Genomic DNA, 21,580 nt, shown 5'->3' on the forward strand with positions numbered 1-21,580 from the left:
GAGGGATTATGGGGATTGGAGTCCCCCAGCAGTGACCAGAACTGCCAGGGCTCTCCTCCCAGCAGATTCCCAGGCAGCAGATGCGACGAGTTGAAATAGAGGAGTTAAGATAATGTGCTATTCTACTACCTCTGCAGGACTTTCTCCACTGTTTTTTGAACGACTCAGATAATATTGCAGGCCCTTACAGTGTGGCGGCCACTAAAACATGTAGCTTAGCAGTCTCTTTGCATGTACCATAATTGCTGCCTGCTAAAGTAAACGCAATGCAAGTATTTGAATTGAATAAGCCTACATGTGGACACTATAATAGTCTACTGAAGGACCATAAGAGTAAACTGGCAGTCTTTGTCTTTGAGGAGTGCCTAATCTAGCGCCATAACTTGTAAAAGAACTTGGAAGGTGTTGCTTACATTTATCATTACTAATTTGTATAACAGATATTTACCTCCCCCCAGATAGGATGGGTGTTCTAAGTTTCACCTTAAGAGGGTTTGATTCTCAAAGTGCAGCTAGGTCATTTTGGTACGGTGTGAGGGTATGTCACATGTGTACATATCAATAAAATTGGGTGTGTAACAGCCCAAATTAATTCTGTAGGTTGACGAAGCATTTAATTTCATAACATTTTGCGCTACCAAAGCACTGTATGTTGAAATCTCCAGCCTGTCCCCCAAACTCAATTCTCTGCAGTGCTAATTAAAATAAATAGGTCAGTCAGTCAGTCAAAAATACTTTTATTCGATAAATGAATATCATAAAAAGACGTGATACAATTATACAAAAGAATATATACACAACATACAGCACAAACAATACATTTCATTTAAGAATATTTTTGAATAAATATTTATGTAAAACATGATGAAAAGTATAATAAAAAAGCTGCATTAACCAAATTGTTTATCATATCATAATTGTTCTCATGGTGTAAGCAGATAAAGTTAAAAAACGTCCTCATCCAGATTGGCTAAAATAGGTAGTGCCCTGACTCTCCTATTCCTAATTCGTATTGCAGCTACTAGGAAATTTGCAACAGAAAATATTATTCAGTGAGTATTTAGAAGTTGAAGATACAGCAGGGCTGGCCTAACCTGTATGAACCCAGCCTCCCTCAGGATAGGCAATAAAAACTTCTTCCTGATTTCGCTATAGAAATCGCAAAACATAAAAAAATGCAAGCTGTCCTGCATTGAGAAGTCATCACAATTGCAGGGACTTGCCCGGGGTCTCCAACTAGGGAAGAAGCCAAGTGAAAAATGGATTAAGTTAAAACGAAATCTAGTTAAAAGATGCCGATGGTAGGGGCGGTTCACTATAATGAGATAGAGTTCAGGTCCGGGGGAACTAACTATAGCGTAGTTTACCCTTACAGTTGGTTTCCTGATTTCTATCTCCTCTCTTTCCAAAGATAACAGGTCCATCATGGCTTTTTTCGTCTGTGAGACGTCCGTTCTTGTTATCATCTCTGGGGAAATGAAAAGCTCAGGACGTCCTATTTTCTCCAGGCTAGATTTAACATAAGCAAGCCAAGGGATCTTTCTAACATTTTGTAGCACAAGGCAGTCTTTGAGTATACTATGGTTCAGGGAAATTTCGTGATTAAGCCAGGTCTTCATCCAACACGTTAATGTAGCTGTCTTTATTAGATCCATTACGTATACCACCCCCAGCTCAGTATGGATTGAATAGGTAGGGGAGGACTGGGAGACTGTTAAAACTGATCTCAAAAATGTGTTTTCGGTCACCTGAATTCTGTATTGAGCGGAATAACCCCATAGTGAGCAGCCATACGTCGCGACTGCGAGACATTTAGCTTTGTATACCTTCATTATTGCCTCTACTGGTCTGGCCCCCAGCCTTTTTATAAAGCCCAACAGAGCCGATGTCGTTTTAGCGAATGCAATACTTCTGCTCTTGCATTGCGGGGCCCAGCTACCTCTTTCATCAAATAATACACCCAAGTAAGGGAACGTCGGCACTCTGTTAATTTCCTCATCACCACAAATAAAAGTTTTAACTCTGCTTTTCCTAGAGCACTTCCCTGCCAGCATTACATGGGACTTTTTAGTGTTAATTTTTAAGTCGAGGGACTCCATAAAATTCCCAAAGGCATCTAAGAGTCTTTGTAATCCTACACCCGTACGTGCCAGAAGAATGGCGTCATCAGCGTACAGGAGAACTGGTATAACCAGATCTCCTATACGCGGTATATCCGTAGACGCCGCCCCTAAGGCTGGCTCCAAGGCATTAATATATAAGGTAAAAAGAAGGGGGGCCAGAATGCACCCTTGTCTGACCCCCCTTTCTGATCTAAAAAGGTTAGTGCAGCGCCCCTCATTTGTGGTCCTCACAGAGGCTAAAAGACCAGTATGAAGGTCAGCTAAAAAATATACTAGGGACGGATCAAAGACCATGTTTAATAAAATCTGCCATAACTTTGACCTATTAACTAGGTCAAAGGCCGAAGAAAGGTCCATAAACCCCATGTACAATGATCCCTCTTTTGCTTTGGTGTACTTATCAATTAATTGCTGGAGAGTGAGGCATTGGTCGAGTGTACCCCTTTTTGCTCTAAATCCATACTGAGCGTTTGACAGGACCCCTCTGTCTTCCAGCCACTCCCTAAGTTTGTGTAGGATAACACGACCCAACATTTTTAAGGAGGAATCTATCAGGGAAATCGGTCTGTAACAAGAGGGATCCCGCCTGTCTCCCTTCTTAAAGACCGGGATTATTATGGATTTGAGCCAGGAGGCCAGGATGTTATTTGTGGCCAGGACATTAAATACATTTGTTAGAATTTGTGACCAGAGTTTTGGGGCCGCCATGAATAAGTCAGTTGGGACCCCGTCGGGGCCCGGGGTCTTGTTCTTAGTCATCTCCCCTAGCGCCCTTTCAACCTCTGAAACCTCAAAAGCCACCAAAGGGACCATACACTTAGAAAGAATAGGATCTGGGCCATTCTCCTTGTTTGGCAAGCTGTAAATTTCCTCAAAATGGGCTACCCAGTCATCATCTGGTATGTTACAGTCAAGTGGTGAATTCATATCATTTACGAGCAAGGGTTGATTTATCGTTGCCCAGAATTTCCCACTGTCTCTCAAGACCTCGGGTGATGTAAGTTTGGACCACGCTTCCTCCTTTAGTTCCAGTTTCCTGCTATTTATTGCCTTTTTGTATGCTGTCCTAAGTCTCGCTATTAGCTCTCTATCTTTGATGCTAGCCTTTAAAGCTTTGAGGAGGCATGTGCCTTGGTACAGCTGTTGTTAGACCACCTATTTCCGGTATTAGTGTTCCGGATTCTCCCTCCCTGTAGTCCTTGATTGATGTTAGTGCAGATGGAATTAAAGGCAGCAACCTCTGCCTCAGACTTGGACAGGACTTCCTGGAGGAAAGTTTCGGGGACAACTTTGGCCCATTTTAACCTTCTTCACTGATCTGCCAAAGTAACATCGTTCCCTCCCTTGTGGGGTACATCCTTAAAACCTAAGTGTTCCCCTGTCACCATCTCGAGAATTACAGGGTTATGGTCACTGAAAACAGAAACCACAGTCTTGTACCCAGAACCCTAGATATAATAAAAGATGTTTAAAAAATGTAGTCGATAATTGTATCTACGTCTTTCCCTTTAAACGTTGGGGGCCTGCAACCACCCTCCCCGCAACCCGACTCATAGAGGTTCCAGGTTGCCAAGAAAAATTACAATTCCTCACCCTGTTTAGAATGTTCAAAGTGGGTGGGGACAGAATATATTGGCCCCTCATGTCCTGAGTCTATGCAAAATTGATTACAGGGATGAGTATTAAAGTCCCCCATCAGTATAATCTCGAAAGTATTTAAATTTTGACTATATTCAGACAAGAATTTTTCTAATAAAGCTAGATTATAATATTGCTTATCAGTCGAATTGTAAAAATTAATTAATAACATTTTTTGGATCTCAGATACAGTCAGTTCCACTATTAAGCAATTATGACAGCCAGAGACAAGTTGTATCAATGAGCCCTTTAACTCTAAAGTAAACAGACTAATTAACCCCCCCTTGGCCCTGCCCATATTGCTATGTTCAGCCGGGATACAAAAGTGAGTCTAGCCGTCCAGAGAAAAACTATTTTGTGTATCCCAGGTCTCTTGGAGAGCTATTATATCATAAGTTTTTAAATAGGTGAGACTGGCCAGGAAACTAGCATGCCAACCTCGCAAGATGGTGCCCGAATCGGAGCAACCAGGAAGTGAGAACAAAGGCCTTTTCCACACAATCAGCCAGAGGCTGATGTAGACCGTAGGGCAAACACAGTGAGAAGCGGCACAACAGAAAGGTAAGGCCCCCCCCGAACACGGAGTCTTTTACAATGCTTAATTGCGGGGAAAAGGTGTACATGTCTATGAATGGAAAACTCGAGGGAATGTGACAGTTTACCACTGTAATATATAACCCTTCTTTATATGAGATTTACTGATGGAAACGTCACCCAGTTGTAATTTCTTTTCCCTTCCTATTTCTGTTTTTTTTTTAATAAATACTGTGAGATTTTGTTTGGGAAACTATTGATATATCTACACAAATTACCTCTCTTATATACAGAGTTCTGTCTAGATTGCGGAGTGAACAGCTTTGTTGGTTCACCCTTGGCTTCCTCTCCCCCATGAATTCCAAGCATTAGGAGCAACAGCAATAGGAAATAGTGACCACTACTTACTAAAATGCTACAATAATGTTTGAAAACATGTTTGTTCGAGGCATGTGTGCTGTAGATACACATGCTTTGCATACTCCTGCCATCTAGTGTTGGGTCCGGATGTTTTCAAGTTGTTTTTCTTCGAAGATGTCTTTCCAGTCACTTGGAAAGGTGACTCCTCCTTTCGGTGATAGTGCGCATTGTCATTGACTCCATTGTTCCGCAGGGTCAGGGTGACGTGGTTACCGAAGACCCCTTGTCCTATCAACCCACTCCCAAAAAACTCAAGGCTTTGGCACCACCTCAGCCTTCTGTCTAAGGTTGGCGCCGAGACGATGGTTCCAACGCCCGCCTTCCGGCTCGGCTCCGAAACACCCAGTCAAGACTTCCGGCTCTGGACCAAGTCGACCCAGATCTTTTTCAGAACCGAAGCTCTCCGGTTTGAAACCCAAATCCGGCTTGGAGCCAAAACCCTCAATGCCGAAAAATAAACATCCCTCGGAGCTGAAACCTTCCACATCCAAAAGTCACTCCATCTCAGCACCGAAACCATTGGCGCCAAAACCGAAAGATGTCCCTTCGGATCCAAATTTAGACATTGCTCCTCATAAATTGGATCCCAAACAAAAGAGACTTTATATTAACCCAGATACAGGACATATTCACACCAAACTGCCTCTTAAACACAAGCTTCCTGATCAGGACAGTCATTACAAGATTCCTTTAAAAAGGAAGAATGTTGGTTACCAGTCCTCATCATCCACTACCACCCTCTTCTCCAACTTTAGATCCTTTGCACATCACACCTCAGGATTCTCCTCAATCTCAGCCTGACAGGGAAGATATTGTTGAGGATGACATGCCAGTTGATCCATGGATGGATTACTGACCCTCGATTAGACAATGATAAAGACCTTTACTCTGCCATACCATCTCCACCGGATGACAATATTTCTTATCAGGAACTCATTGCCAGAGCCGCAGAATACCATGGGGTGGTAATGCACAAAGAATCCTTAGAGGAGGATTTTTTGTTTGAAACACTAGGATCTACACACAGGTCGAGCCAGACACTCCTATACTTAAAGATAAGATGAGACACGCTGACACAAATATCTTGATTCCTAGAGTCAGTCAGTCAGTCAGTTAGTCAGCCAGTCAATCCACTTTATTCGATTAATTAAAATCATAAAAGTACAAAAACAAACAACAAACAAAGACAATATTATAAATCATTTGAACATAATGTTAAAATACATAAACAATAATATAAATCGTTAGGACATAATGTTTAAAATACCTAGACAATAATACAATTCATTTTAGAGTAGTGTCTAAAAAACAATGTCACAAAATCAAATGCTTTATCCAAATTTCCAGGACCTAAAAATTGCAGCAATCATTAAATATCTTAGTTATTAAGAATTCATTGACAAATTTCTCTTTTTCCCTCGCCTCACAGCAGCTACAAGAAAGGATGCAATATTAAAGATGTCGCCTGGATTACACAGTGACTGTAAAAAGACTAGCGCTGGTCTAACCTGAGTAAAACGCCTACCTCTCAAGACAGGTATCAAAAATTTTATACGAATATTGGAATAAAAGTCACAGAACATCATAAAATTTAAAGTATCCTGGGATGAGAACTTATCGCAATGAAAGGTTTCTGCGTCAACTGGATCACACCATCCCTAATAATCCCCCAATGTGAAGTGAATCAAATTAAAGCGGAGCCTAATTAGAAGCCAGCAATGATAAGGCTTGTTTACCAATGGCAGATAGGGTTCCATATTGATAGTTGTTTTTAACAAGGAATGAGCCCTAACTAAAGGTTTACATAGCTCCTGTTTTTCTCTCCCCAACATCAAGAAATTCTTAAAATTCAATTTCACCCATGTCACATCCTCCTTCCGGAACCTAGAGTCGATAAAAAATATAAACCCTCCCCAACAGATCCTGCATTTATTAAGGGACAGTTAAAACTAGACTCACTGGTAGTGTCAAATGCTTGTAAGCAAGCTAATTCCCAAACTTCTGTGGATTTTCCTCCCCCAGATAAAGAATCCAAGCTAATAGACGCTTCAAGCTGCCAATCACTGCTGCATTGCAAACACGCAAGGCCTTTTAAAAAGATATGACAGAGTGCACTGGGATGAAATGGAGCAACTGCTCCAATATCTCACAGATGAGCATCAAGATAAAGCGCAAGACTTAGTTCAAGAAGGAAAGCTAATTTACAACTCTTCAAAAGGTGTGCTTTAGATGCTGTTGACACCGCAGCTAGAGAGGTCAACACTAGCGTCTTACTCAGAAGACATGCTTGGTTAAGGATTTCTGGGTTTAAACCAGAAGCCCAACAATTTATTTTAAATAAACCCTTTGATAAAAAACATCTTTTTGGTCCTGAGATGGATCAGACTCCTGAGAAGATGAAAAAGGACACCGAAGTGGCAAAGTCTATGGGAGAGCTCCAATGTCCTTCGAACAGAGGCTCCTTTTGTTGTTACTTTTATCGAGGAGGGTCCACAACCACATCCTCAGATCAGAATACTTCCTCTTACAAATAACAACCAGTCCTCTTCCACAAGAGGCTTTTATAGAAGAGGGTATAGGGGAAACAACAAGGGGTAAGGGCACCACACTCCGTAACTCCCCTTCCTCTCATAAGCAGTGACTTCTATCTCCCCTTCCTCTCATAAGCAGTGACTTCCCAACGCTTCCCCCGACTATTCCACACCGGTCGGGGGAAGACTTCCAGACTTTCTCCCCATTTGGCAATCTATAAGAACCGACAAATGGGTGATTGGAATTATCCATCATGGTTATTGCCTGGAGCTTACCACCAATCCTTCAAATATTCCACCTCACTCTGACAGATTGTCGCCAGTCCACTTGCACTTGCTAGACCAAGAAGTGCCATCTCTTACTAAATGAAGCCATAGAACCAGTTCCATCACAATACCAAGGTTCATGAATTTACTCTCTCTCCTTTCTGATCCCCAAAACGACTGCTCCTTAAGACCTATCCTGGATCTCAGAGAGTTAAATCAATACTTACTTTCAGAACATTTTCACATGGTAACCATTCAACAGGTACTTCCTATTTTACAGCAAGGCGATTTTATGTCTAGTCTAGACTTAAAAGATGCATATTTTTACATTCGAATTCATCCAGCTCATCGCAAATATCTCAGATTTGTGATAGCAGGCAAACATTACCAGTTCAAAGTACTCCCGTTCAGAGTGACCACTGCTCCCAGAGTATTTACCAAATGTCTGGCAGTAATCGCAGCTCACCTCAGACGGCAACATATTCATGTCTTCCCCTACCCAGACGATTGGCTTATCACAGCCAGCACTTACCAAGACTGTCTGCTACACACTCAGACCTAAATAGACCTACTTCATCAAATGGGCTTCACGGTCAATGCACATAAATCTCACCTGCATCCTTCACAGATGCAGTCTTACCTAGGAGCCACTATCAATACTCTCTAAGCTCTAGCCTCTCCAAATCTAGCCAGAATTCACAACATTCAGTCTATGATACTACAGTTTCAACCCAACCAAACATTAACAAACAGATTATTCATGCAGCTCCTGGGAATGATGGCGTCTCACATCACAATTGTACCTCATGCAAGACTTCACATACTTCCCCTACAAGAGTGCTTAGCACGTCAGTGGAATCAGTCGCAGGGTCAATTAACCGATCTAGTGTTAGACAGCCTCACCCATCGCTCTCTGCAGTTGTGGAACCCACAAAATGTATCAAATGGTCGTCCCTTCATCGACCCTATTCCACAGATTGCTCTAATGGCGGACGCATCTCTGAGTGGTTGGGTTGCCCATCTCAAAGATTACACAATCCAAAGTCTGAGAAGCGACAATCACAAAACTCTCCCCATCAACTACATAGAACTTCAAGCAGTGTTTCTAGCACTCAAAGTCTTTCAAACTCACCTCATTAGCAAAGGTGTCCTATTCTGCACAGACAAAATGACAGCGATGTACTATGTACAAAAACAAGGGGGGACACACTCTCTCCAACTGCCACGCCTCTTTCAAGCAATTTGGAGTTGGGCAATCCATCACAACATCCGGCAGAAAACCTTCCCAGGGGTAAACAATCAGATTGCTGACCTCCTCAGCAGAAATGGCAGCAAATTCACGAGTGGGAACTTCATCCCCAGATAAGCCTTCAATACTTCCAACAATGAGGATTCACACAAATAGACTTGTTTGCCACAGTCAACAACGCAAAATGCCCAAATTTTGCCTCCAGGTTCCCATTCCCCAAAGGCAATGCCCTATGTAAGATCTGCAAAAAACACAGTTGATGGACAGAATGCAGAACAATGTCATACATTCACCCCAGTACAAAGATCTGGGCCTAAATCCATCGTTTTTTTTGCACTCCACGCCACCCTAGGTCAGACACTGGCTATATGCAAATCAGCCTTGACCCTGTGCCTCATGGGAACAGTCCAGCCAGAACTACCAAGCCATGTCTTTCCTGGACCGGAATCAAGCATCCAAGGACCGGTTTCTGGCTATCAGCCTTCTTCAGCCTGGATAGCTTGACTCCAGTGATGTGGAGGGCCTGGGACTAACGTCTGAGCATACCCAGCCCACTCGGGGTGAAAATTGCAAAAAACACAGTTGATGGACAGAATGCAGAACAATGTCTTACATTCACCCCAGTATAAAGATCTGGGCCTAAATCCATCGTTTTTTTGCACTCCACACCACCCTAGGTCAGACACTGGCTATATGCAAATCAGCCTTGACCCTGTGCCTCATGGGAACAGTCCAGCCTGAACTACCAAGCCATGTCTTTCCTAGACCGGAATCAAGCATCCAAGGACCGGTTTCTGGCTATCAGCCTTCTTCAGCCTGGATAGCTTGACTCCAGTGATGTGGAGAGCCTGGGACTCACATCTGAGCATACCCAGCCCTTTTTGTACCGCTTTTGGCCGCCATAAGTGTGGCAGGGTATGCTCAGACGTGAGTCCCTTGCTCACTTTGCCACTGGATTCAAGCAAGCCGGGCTGAAGACGGCTGGAATGCCAGAAACCGGTCTTTGGAAGCTTGTTTCCGGTCCAGGGAAGACATGGCTTGGCAGTTCGGGCTGGACTGTTCCCATGAGGCACAGGGTCAGACTGATTTGCATATAGCCATGTCTGAACTGGGGTGGCAGAGTGGGCTAAAGAACGGTGATGGATTAAACCTAGATCTTTTGACTGGGTGTGAGTGTTTGATTGATTCAGATGCTCCGTCCATCACCACCTCCTTTTGTACCGCTATGTAAGATCTGGTCAGAAATATTTGGCTACACTTTTCCACCTCCCCCCTCATTCCGCGTCTGGTTTGGAAGTTAAGGCCTCCTTCATACTTATTCTAGTAGCTCCCACATGGGTCCGTTAACAATGGTACACCACCCTATTGGAACTTTCAGTAGTTCCACATCAAAAGCTGCATCTCACCTCCAGGCTCCTCACTCAGAACCATTGAGAAATCAGGGATCCAAATCCCAAAGAACTAAACCTAGCTTTCTGGCTCCTGAAGCCAGAGTTTGGTTATTTAAATCTTCCAGCAGACTGTATGTCTTTTCTAAAAGAAGCAAGAAAACCTACTACCAGAGCGTGTTCTGCAGCAAAGTGGAAACAAATTGTTGTCTAATGTAATAACAACGAAATCAATCATCTAGATGCTTCTGTACAAAACATTATCTGTTACCTATTGCACTTACAGCTAACTAGATTAGCTTATACATCTATCCGCTTGCACCTTGCAGCAGTAGCTGCTTACTTGCAGAGCAGACAGCATTTATCCCTATTCGAAGTTCCAGTATTCAAATCTTTCCTGGAAGGCTTGAAAAGGGTAATACCACCAAGAATTCCCCCTGCACCAGTGTGGAATATTAACATTATCCTTTAAAGACTTATCGGTCCACCTTTTGAACCCTTGCATAATTGTCCTTTACAGTTTATCTCATGGAAGGTAGCTTTCCTCATTACGATCACTTCATTAAGAAGTGTTGGTGAGCTACAGGTATTAACCTTAGAAGAACCCTTCTTTCAGATCCAGAAAGACAGGGTAGTTCTTCGCACAAATCCAAAATTCATTCCCAAAGTAGTTCCTGCTTTTCATATTAACCAATCAGTTGAGTTACCTGTGTTTTTTCCTCAACCTGCTTCGGTAGCAGAAGGAGCTCTTCACACGCTTGATAATAGAACTATTTGTTGCATTTACTCCACCTCACAAAGGCAATCCCATCTCTAAATCTGGTTTCTCAAGATGGATTGTTAAATAGATTCAAACTTGCTATGTGAAAACTAAAATAACTTTATCTATACTCCCTAGAGTGCATTCCACTAGCAAAACAGGGGCTACTATGGCCTTTTTAGGTCACATTCCTCTAGCTGACATATGTAAGGAAGCTACATGGCCTACACCACACACATTTACCAAACACTATTGCATAGATTTGTTAGCACACCAACAAGCTAAGCAGTACTTAAAACACTTTTTCAAACAACTGCAACATCTACAGGTTAGCCACCGCTTTGGGAGTATATTGCTTTGTAGTCTATGCATCTGTATCTACAGCACCATGCCTCAAACAGATTATGTTACTTACCCAGTAAGCATCTGTTCTTGGCATGTAGAGCTGTAGATTCACATGCACCCACCGCCTCCCCGGGCACCTATTCTTGTTGCAGTTTTATTTATAGATCCATACGCATGGACATCTCTATACTACACTTACTTACTCCATTCTGACCCTCTTCTGAAAAAACAATCTAACAATGGAATCGGAGCCCATGCACACGATCACCGAAAGGAGGAGTCACCTTACCTTGTGACTGGAAAGACTTCTTTAAAGAAAATACAACTTGCAAACATCCGGACCCCACACTAGATGGCAGGAGTATGCAAAGCATGTGAATCTACAGCTCTAGATGCCTAGAACAGATGCTTACTCGGTAAGTAACATAATCCTTTTTTAATTCGAACGGTTTTAGTAAGCTGAAAATAGTGTGATTTTAACACAGTATACCTTTTGTTGTCATCTCCTGAAACGAAAAATATTCTTGCACATCACTTTTCATTTAAAAGAAACATTTTGCCATATTTTGGGTAATTTGTCTAGTTGTTCCAAAGTAATGCAATCCGTGAGCGTCTTTTCAGTCCCTCCAACATGTGTAGAATTAATTTGGCCTAGATATAACTTTCTTTTTAAAAAAACTATGAAGGATTGGCAGCGATCTGCACCTCATGTCAAACTAATGGCTTCCTTTTTTGGAAGGGAGGGGATGTGTTAACCATTAACCCCTAAGTGATTGATAGCTTTATTTGTCATTGTACTCAGTCATACTTTTTTAATGTTGAGTGCATAAAACCGGTTATGCTCTCACTAAAATACAGATATTTTAGGGTTGCATTTCTTTATTTATTTGTTGATGAACAACTTTCTTGTTTTTTACATATCTGGTGAATTTGTAGCCCAACCAAAGTGAATCTGAAATATCTGTGATGAAAATAAGGAATTAGCTACCTAATTTTATTTAGATTTGATGGATATTTTCCTAAGTTCTGAAATGATTATTTCTTTGACGTTGAGTCGTTTTACACATGTTACCTCCACATGTTATCTCAGATGCCACCCTGACAATATGGCAGGGTCATTTCAGAGATCTGTAGCTAAACCGGCATGGTTCCAAATGGAACTATTTGATAGAGACATCTAGCCACAGATGCCTTAACTTTTGAATTCTCCTCAGGCGCCAGTCTGGATCTGGACATTTTCAGCAGTACCTCTGCAAGCCGGGGGATGGCCTTGTACGGCTCCGCGATGGTGTCGACTCTGATCATGACCTCAGTGGGCCATATAAGTCCCCTCCGGCGCACGGACATCGGTTTCTTCATTTCATCCTCGGAGGCTCCAAGCCTTGGACTTCATCATCCCAGGAAGAGCATTTGTGGGAGCCGAAGCCAGTCTGGAGGATGTCGCTGTCCAGGCCATCGAAAGGTAAGGGGCGGTTCAACTCGAGGGATTCTTGGACTTCACTGCGTGGAGACCGCATCTCCGATGGCTCTTCCTGCTCTACAGATGAGGAAGCCGTACACGACTCTGCAACGCGTCTCCCCCGGTTTTCCGGGAGCCGGGGCGTCGATGGCTCAGATGAGGAAATATTATGATTCCTTTCACCTTATCATTGGGACCCCATCTCCCTCTGGAGCGCCTCTAGGCCCCAAGGAGGTGAGTGGAGCGCCGTCGGAGGATTTGTCCATGGTAACGGTTGGGCAATCGGAGTCGATGGATCAACGCCGGTTGGCATCTGCAGTGGCCCTAAGGCGTCGGGCTTGGTTGGCATCCTCTGGCTTTTCGAAAGCTGTCCAGATAGCTTTGGCTGACATACCATTTGATGGTGGGCAACTCTTTGGGGATCAGGCAGATGTGGTGTTAAGACGCTTCCATGGAAGGAGAAGAACTACAGAGACGTAGTCCTACATTTTCTGTCACTGTGTTGCGTTGTTTGTCCCTAGGCTTGGGATATATGATTTTGTTGGACAAGGAGTAGGCTTATTAGGATGTTGTATACGTCCAGTTTCGGTTTCAGTTCAACCATGAGTTTTCCGTAACGAGCGGTGGTTATAACCTCAGTTCCATTTTCTTTTTTGTGTATTGATGTAAATGACTGAGGGAAGTTCCCTTTGTTCCCTGACCTCTGAGGATAAGCTTTCTGCTCAAGAGGCTGTCATTACAAGTGGTGACTTCCTGTATGGAAGCGGGTCAGTTGCATGCTTGTTCGAAACAGTTCAGTATGCTGGTTGCATGGCTTTCTTCTTCTGTGTTCTTTTAGAGACATATTGTTATGCCAGTTGTAGGCTGGTGTATAGTGACTCTTTGGTTCTACTCTTGGAGTAATCGGGTGCTTCAGCAAGTTGAAGCATTGCTCTGGCTCCGATATATGCTTGCATTATTTGAATGCTATTTTCTTGCTCCTTCTTCCTTAATGGCAAAGGAACAGTGTCTAGGGAAGGCGTAAATATTACCTCAACTGCAGGCAATTCCTATCCCTTCTCCATGTTGCGGTGCTGTAAATGGGCAGCCAGAGGTTTATGATGCACAGGTTGGGCCAATTTATCCCAAGACCAATTCAGCTCATGATCAGGAAGACAAGCAAGAACCGTCCATTCAGATGCCTATGTCTCTAGTGAGCAATTTGCAAAGTATATTCCAACACTATTACTGCAGATTTCCAACATCTACAACTGCGACTCCAATGCCACAAACACCAAATCCTACTCTATCTCCTCAAATTCGCACAGCACTGCTGCGGTTATCGCGCTTTTTTACTACACCTGCAATTCCTCTACCAACATTAGCAGATACACTAGCTGACCCCCAGCTGACGGTGCTCCTTCCACTGACGTAGACAGAGAAGAGGGTAAAATAAGAGTCACTTCCTCAGTTCCTCATGAGTGAGACAACTATCTCAACCAAACTCCATCCCCTCCAGCCCCATCACCAGTAGATTCCTCACTGGAGGACATCAGTGGCTTCCAAAATTTTATGGAGAGGGCAGCCAAGAGGTTTGAACTTCTGCTTATCACTAAACAAGCAGATTGTTTCCTTTATGATTTTTAAGCTCCCACCCAAAAATCTGTATCATTGATTTTATTTGGCAAGAAGGCCTCAAAGCCATGAAAAACCCAGCTACAGTTTCAGCAGTCATCCCCAGACTGGGCAAAAATTATAAGGCGTCAGATGATTTTCCATCATGTTTGATTGGCCAACTGAAACCAGACTTGGTTATATCCCAAGCGGCCCAATGTCGCTCTAAGAATCTGACCACTCAAATTTCCAGTCCTTCAGACAGAGATGGTCTTAGGCTCGACAATATCGGGAAGAGATTCTCTTCCATGCCAGCCACGACAGTTAGAGCTGCAAACTCCCTTGCATTCATAGGCTGTTACGACCCCCAAATGTGATCATATATTTCCTCATACATCGACCTACTTCCAGAAGAAGCCAAACTAGAAGCTCTTATGGTTCTGCAGGAGGGAGAAAGAATATTGATGTCTCTTCTACAGGGTTCAGAGAACTTGCCAGAGTGGCTGTACTCCGCAGACAAGGATGTTTGAAAACCACTATATTTCGCCCGGAAATACAGAGTAAAATATTGGACATGCCCTTTGATGGCAAATCACAGTTTGGCAAACACATAGATGATGCACTTCAGTCCATTAAGGTTGACACGGACACAGCAAAGTCCATGGGAAATTTTCAATTTAGGAAGCAGCATTTTCATGGAGCCAGATGCAGAGGAGCTTACTCCTTTAGAGTAGGTTACCAATCCGACAGACACCAATATCAGTCTTTCCAGACTTAGTACCATCCACAGTACTAACAACAGTACAGGCAAGCAGCAGCAGCATATAAACACTCGGCCAGAGGAAAATTGTCTTCCAGAGGTAGAGATTATAACAAAAAGCAATGACCCCTGCATGGTGCTACCTGCCCCTCCCCCCTAGTTATTACGAATGCAAATTGCGGGCAGAATTTAAAATTATCTCCACCACTGGTGCCATATAATATCCAACAGGTGGGTGCTCGATGTTATCGCCTGGGGCATACCTTCAAGTTCCCACAAACAGGACCACCCACCTTCATAAAAGCACTCCTGCTGCAAATATCCATCATGCTGAAGAAAGGAGCGATAGAAGTGATTCCAAAACCACAGAGAGGAATCAGTTTGTACTCTTGTTTCTCCTTTATCCGGAAAAGATCAGGAGATTGGCGTCCTATGCTAGACCACTGAAGATTAAACACATTTTTTAAAGAAACAATCTTTCCGCATGGTTACACTCCAGAATATACTACACCTTCTCAACCAAGGGGATCACGACAGATCTCCAGAATGCATACTTCCACATCCCAATCCACCCAAAATACCGCAAATTCTGTGCTTCATGGTAGCCGGCATTCACTACCAATTCAAGGTCCCTCCATTTAGACTAAAATCAGCATTGTGCATTTTTTGTTCAAATCTGTTTTTATTGTGAACACAGCGATAAGCCTACAACCTCATGCCGAGGCCGGCCGCGCATATGAGAGCTTATACCAACAGGGGCGGGGAAGAAGCTTTAACACAGAGCCTTGCCTACAACCCCTCGAGGGGGGCCGGCCGCGTGGCTTAAGGGTGAAATACGCAGAGGTTGGTCTCGCGCGGATGCTGTGTTGCTTCGCGAGGGAGGCGTATGGTGAATAGCTGACTGTAATGTCACAGAAATTTAAGGCCCAACAGGGCACAACTGCCTCATAGTGAGGCGAGAGCCAGGGTGGCAAGTAGGAAAAGAGAAAGAATCAGAGGGTAGCTAGCCAGAGAGTAAGGAGAGGCAGGGAGAAGGTGCAGCAGTTTCGTGTGGCGGGTCAGGGGGCAGGGTGTGAGAGGACTTGCGTAGCTGCAGCAGCGCTTGCGGGGAGAACGGTGGTCAGGGGCAAAGTCTGGCGGGGTCCGCGGGGATAAGGGCGTCTTCAAAGAGGTGCAGAGCACGGAGTCTAGGAGGCATGTGTCGCGCGTAACTGACAGAGCACAGGTGGCGCACAAGGGGCTCCCACACCGCTTTGAAGCGTGTGTCCCTCGCTTGTATCCGCGCCGTAAGCATTTCCATTGCCAGGACCTGCCAGAGACGCACAAACCAGGAAGTTATTGGCGGTGCTTCGGCCCGCTTCCAGTACAAAGCGATGAGTTGCTTAGCTGCGCCTAGCATTTGAAGCGTAAGGATCCAGTCGCTGCGCGTGAGCGCCCTAAGCTCGGGGGGTCGGACGCCAAGCAATATCGTGCTCACCTCCTCAGGTAGGGGAAAGCCCAGCACCCTTTTAATGTGGCTAAGTACCTCCTTCCAGAAGACAGCTAGGCTCAGGCACGTCCACCATATATGCACAAAGTCACCAGTCGCAGATCCACACCTCCAGCACAGCGGCGAGGTGTTAGGGAACATCTTGCTAAGCCGCAGCGGGGTATAGTACCATTGGGTGAGCAACTTGTAAGCGTTTTCCCTCTGGGGGATGCTGTGGTAGATTTTGGGGATATCACTCCACAGCCTGTTCCATTGGGAGGGCTCGATGTCTACGCCTGCTGCCAACTGCCATTGTCTCTGGTAGGGATGTGTAGGTGTCGAGGTAGGGTGCTGCAGTATGTGATATATTTGAGAAATAAGCCTCTTCAGTCCCCCTAGGGAACGTTCTAGTTTCTCAAAGGGTGTGTAGGCCCTGGTGGCCGCCTTGTACATGTCGTTACCCATAGTCCAGTGGCGTAGCTGGGCGTATTGTAGGCCGGCGGTCGAAGGTATTCCGAATTCCTCCCTGCAGTCCTTCCACGTTTTGGGCGAGCCTCTGATGAAGAGGTCCCCTATGACCCTGCAGTCTCCGTGCGTCCAGCTCTCAAATGCTCGAGTCCGGGCGGCCGGAGGGAAGTGCGGGTTGCCAGCGATTGGGGTGTGTGGGGATGGGAACGTAGTTAGACCTTTAGGCACCGCTATCCTGTCCCAGATATCCAGGACCGTTTTGGTCGGGACCGCCATGTACGCACTTCTGGAGCGCGCCACTCGCGGAAGCCAGGGTAAATCCCATATAGTACGCCCTGTGACCGCTCGGTCCATGTGTAACCAGTGCTTGTCGCTTTCACGTGCACCCCATTCCACCACGAACCGGAGGTGTGCCGCCCAGTAGTAGTGTATTAAGTTCGGGCAGGCAAGGCCGCCTCTGTCTCTCGGTTCCATAAGGACCTTCTGGGAGAACCGGGGGCGTTTTCCGCCCCAGATGAAAGACGTGAGTTCGCGCTGGAGACTCCTAATGCAATGAAGTGGGATCGGGCTAGGTAGACATTGAAAGACGTAAAGAATTCTGGGGAGAATCGACATTTTAACCGCGTTAAGGCGCCCTAGCCACGAGACCATCAGGGGTTTCCACTTCCGGAAATCTGCCAGTACCTTTTTGCGGCATTCCGTCCAGTTTACCGAGGACCAAGATTCTAAATGGGGCGTTAAGTCAAGGCCCAAGTACTTGATGTGGTTCTCCACCCATTGGTAGGGCACAGCCCCCTTTAGGAACGGGATCTCTTCCTCAGGTATGGTGAGGTTGAGCGCCCAGGATTTGGTATGGTTTATTTTAAGGCCAGATGCCCTCTCGTACAGGCAAAGCACCTCGTGAACCGCTGGGAGGGTGTCACGAGGGCGCGTAAGAGTGAGGATCAGGTCGTCTGCGAACAGCGCCACCTTGTTGTCTCGTCCCCCATGGGGTATTCCGTGGATGTTAGGAGTACGCCTTATCAGCGCCGCCAGTGGCTCTACCGCGAGAGCGAACAAGAGTGGCGAGAGCAGGCACTCGTGCCCCTGTGGATCGAGAGCGGCGGTGTTAGTGGGCCGTTGACCCTGATTCTGGCTTGTGACCCGATATAAGGAGCCATGATCCTAGCGATCATTTTGGGACCGATACCGACTTTCTGGAGAACCTCCCTCTGGAAGGCCCAGTCGACCCGATCGAAGGCCTTCTCCGCGTCGAGCGAGAGAAGACAAGCAGGGATGTCCCAGTGTCGCACCTTCCCTACCAGATGCGCCAACCTGCGCACATTATCAGCCCCCTGTCGGTCCCGAATGAACCCCACCTGGTCTGGGTTTACCAGTCCTGGCATATACAGGTCGAGTCGTTTTGCCAGTATCTTGGTATATATCTATAGATCGGTATTTAGAAGGGCGATAGGGCGGTCGGAAGCACACAGGGCGGGGTCTTTCCCTGGCTTAGGTATCAAGGCGATTTCCGCCAAACCCATAACGGGAGACGAGCCAGAGGTGTCTGAGAAGGAGCGGTACAGCCTCAGTAGATACGGGCGAAGCTGAGTCAGGAAGATGTGGTAGAAGGTCAGCGGTAGGCCATCCGGTCCCGGTGTTTTCCCGGTGGGGAGGTCTTTGACAGCCGCAGAGATCTCCTCTTCCTGTATGGGTTCTTCCAGCTCAGGCCGGCGGCAGCGGGGTCCCTTCGTAGTCAGCGAGGACGGTCGCTCGTGCCTCCACTGATGTAGCTTCCTCCGCATATAGGGAGGAATAGTAAGCAACAAAGGCATCCTGCTTGGCTCTTTCAGTAGTGGCACAGGTGCCGTCCTGCCGTTGTATATTGGCTATATGGGCTCTAGCCATTCGTGCCCGCAGTCTACCAGCCAGGAGGCGCCCTACCTTGTCCCCGCCCTCGTAATATTTTTGTTTAAGTGCCAGCAGAGAGCGCTCCGCCTTGTTGGTGCGCAGTGTTCGGAGTTGCCCCCTAAGGTTGGCAAGGGTTCTCCTAGACGCCTGAGAGGGGCACTCCCTGTCCTGGGTCTCCGCCTGTTTGATCTCGCTTGCTAAATCGTTCTCCAGTTTAAATGCCTCTCGTCTCCTTGCTACCGCCAGAGAGGTAATGTGGCCTCGGATGGTGGCCTTAAAAGGCATCCCAGACTATCGGGAAGGGCGTTTCCGAGTTGTCGTTAACGGCGAAGTACGAGTCTATGGCTTCCCGGATGCTGGCAACATCCTCCGGGTCTCGAGGGTGCTCGGAGGGAGGGGCCATCGCCGCTCCCGGGGGGCGTGAGCCAGCGTGTCTTGTAGTAGAAGTTCCACATGCGCATGATCCGACAGCGAGATATCTGAGATGGTGGCCTTCAGCGTATCTCGAGTCAGCTCAAGGGAAGTGAAGAGATAGTCGATACGGGAGTACGTCCTGTGAGAGTGCGAGTAAAAGGAGTAGTCCCGGGATCCCGGATTATGCTAGCGCCACACGTCAACGAGTCCTAGGTCCGCGATCTGTGCCCTAAGAGCAGAGGACATCGCGCCCGCGCCATTAAACGCAGCCCCCGCACGGTCCAGCTCCGGATCCCACACGAGATTGAAGTCCCCTCCCAGTATCGTATGCGGGTCGCCAGGTCTAAACTGTCTCGCAGAAGCGTTTGGAGGTATTTATCCTGCAACTGGTTGGGTGCATATACACAACCCAGGGTGAACTGCGTGCCCCCCAACTGTACCGTGGCCCGGAGGAAACGCCCATCATTACTCTTGTAGGGTTTAGTGGGTCCCCGCCTAAAGCCAGCTCTACATAAGATAGCCACCCCCGCCGTTTTAGTGTCAGCTGACGCCCAGAATTGTGTGGGATACCTAGGGTGCGCCATGCGCCTAGTGTCCCCCCGCATAAGGTGTGTCTCCTGGAGAAGGATGATGTCGGGGGAGTGGTGTAGAAGATAGCGCCATACCGGATTCCGCTTATTGGGGGAGTTAAGTCCTTTGACATTGAGCGACAGGATCTTTAGGGGAGTGGGAATGGTCGCCGTCATCGCACTAAGGGGGTTGAGGCCGCTCTATCACCCAGTGTCCACCTCCCACCGCGGGCAGGGCAGTGCCCTCCTCCCTCCACCCCCATTGCGCCGGCACCTGTGGCGTCCACCAGACCACCACACTACACGAATAGAATATTGGCCAGAAGAGGGGATAGCGCAGGCGAGAAGTAGGAAAAATAGAAAAAGTAGGAAAATGGAGAGTATGTGGAGAGAGTATAACTACAACAGGCCAACAGGGCCACAATGCAATGTCCCAGGTACCGGGCATCCTGTTCCCGAGGGTTTGGATGGTCACAGGAATGTCACTTCCTATGGGACAAAGTGGGGGGCGGTTGTCTGAAGGTGAGAATCCTGCTTGTCCCGCTGCCCGTCTGCCCCGCTGTCTCGAGCAAGTTCGGGGGCAGCGAGAACTGAGACCTCTCAAAGGTAGATGCGTCTTGTCCAGAGATTCAAATAGGCATCAGGGCTCAGTAGGGAGGATCCGGGCACCGAAGAAGAGGGACGTCGCATTCTGCCCCCTAAGTTCCACTAGGGGGGGGGGCGGAGGCACCCCGTGAAGAATGGTTGGGGCCCCCTTCATCGCTGGTAGCAGGGCAAGTCCGTTTTTAGTGTCTGGATAGCCCCGGACAACTATATGGCAGATCCAACCTCCGGGGCATGTGCCCTCCTTGCGTATAGGGCGAATGAAGTCAGAGGAGCCGCCGGGGTGCACGGATCAGCGTACTGCGTTGAAGGGGGGGACCCTTCGCCGTGGGAGATGTAGAGGACCATTACCTAGGAGAGTGTCGGCCATGTCCTTGCCAATCAGTGACTATCTGAAGTCAGGGGTTGGTCCTCCCCTTCAGTCTCAGAGGTGAGGGGCTGTGAGGCCTGTTCCTCGCGGTCGCCTTCAAGGGAGCGAATGTGCGCTATAATGTCCTGCTTGGCCTGAGAGGTGGAGCAGCTATCCACTGGGGGGGTTCGACGACGTCGGCGTACCGAGGACCAGTCTGGACGGGGAGGGGCCCTCTCCTGACGGTGAGAGCGGGAGGGGCTGCACTCTGGGGACTCCAACATGCCAAGCAGTTGGGCCGCCTCGCGATAGGACCGGATGGCCCTGCGTTTGTCCTCCCAACGAAAGATGAGGGCAAAGGGGTGTCCCCACTGGTAGGGAATGCTAAGGGCCCGCAGTCTCTCAGTAACCGGACGGAAGACTTTCCTCCTGTGGAGCGTGTTGGGGGCCAGATCTTGGAAGATCTGGATCTTGTGCCCTCCGTAGCGCAGGTCTGGTTTGTCCCTCGCCGCCTTCAGTATGGCCTCCTTCTCCGTAAAATAGTGCAGTCTGGTTACGATGTCAGGTAGGAGGCCCGACTTGTTTCCTGCCCCAAAGACTCGGTGGGCACGGTCCAGGAGCGGTGGGGAGGCGTCGTCTTTGCCCCACACCTCGTGCAGGAGTTGGGCCACATAGGCCATGGCGTCAGTCCCCTCTTCTCCGAGTGGTACACCCCGTATCCGGAGGTTATTGCGACGTCCCCTATTTTCAAG

General features: G+C 47.0%; 1 protein-coding gene across 2 annotated transcripts in view; it reads left to right on the forward strand.

Moving 5' to 3' along the window:
* The window catches only part of SCN8A (sodium voltage-gated channel alpha subunit 8), a 671,454-nt gene that overhangs the window by 305,292 nt on the left and 344,582 nt on the right, over positions 1–21,580 (forward strand). The window lies entirely within an intron of this gene.

Source organism: Lissotriton vulgaris, chromosome 1_1, assembly GCF_964263255.1.
Source record: "Lissotriton vulgaris chromosome 1_1, aLisVul1.2, whole genome shotgun sequence".
Classification (NCBI taxonomy): Eukaryota; Metazoa; Chordata; class Amphibia; order Caudata; family Salamandridae; genus Lissotriton; species Lissotriton vulgaris.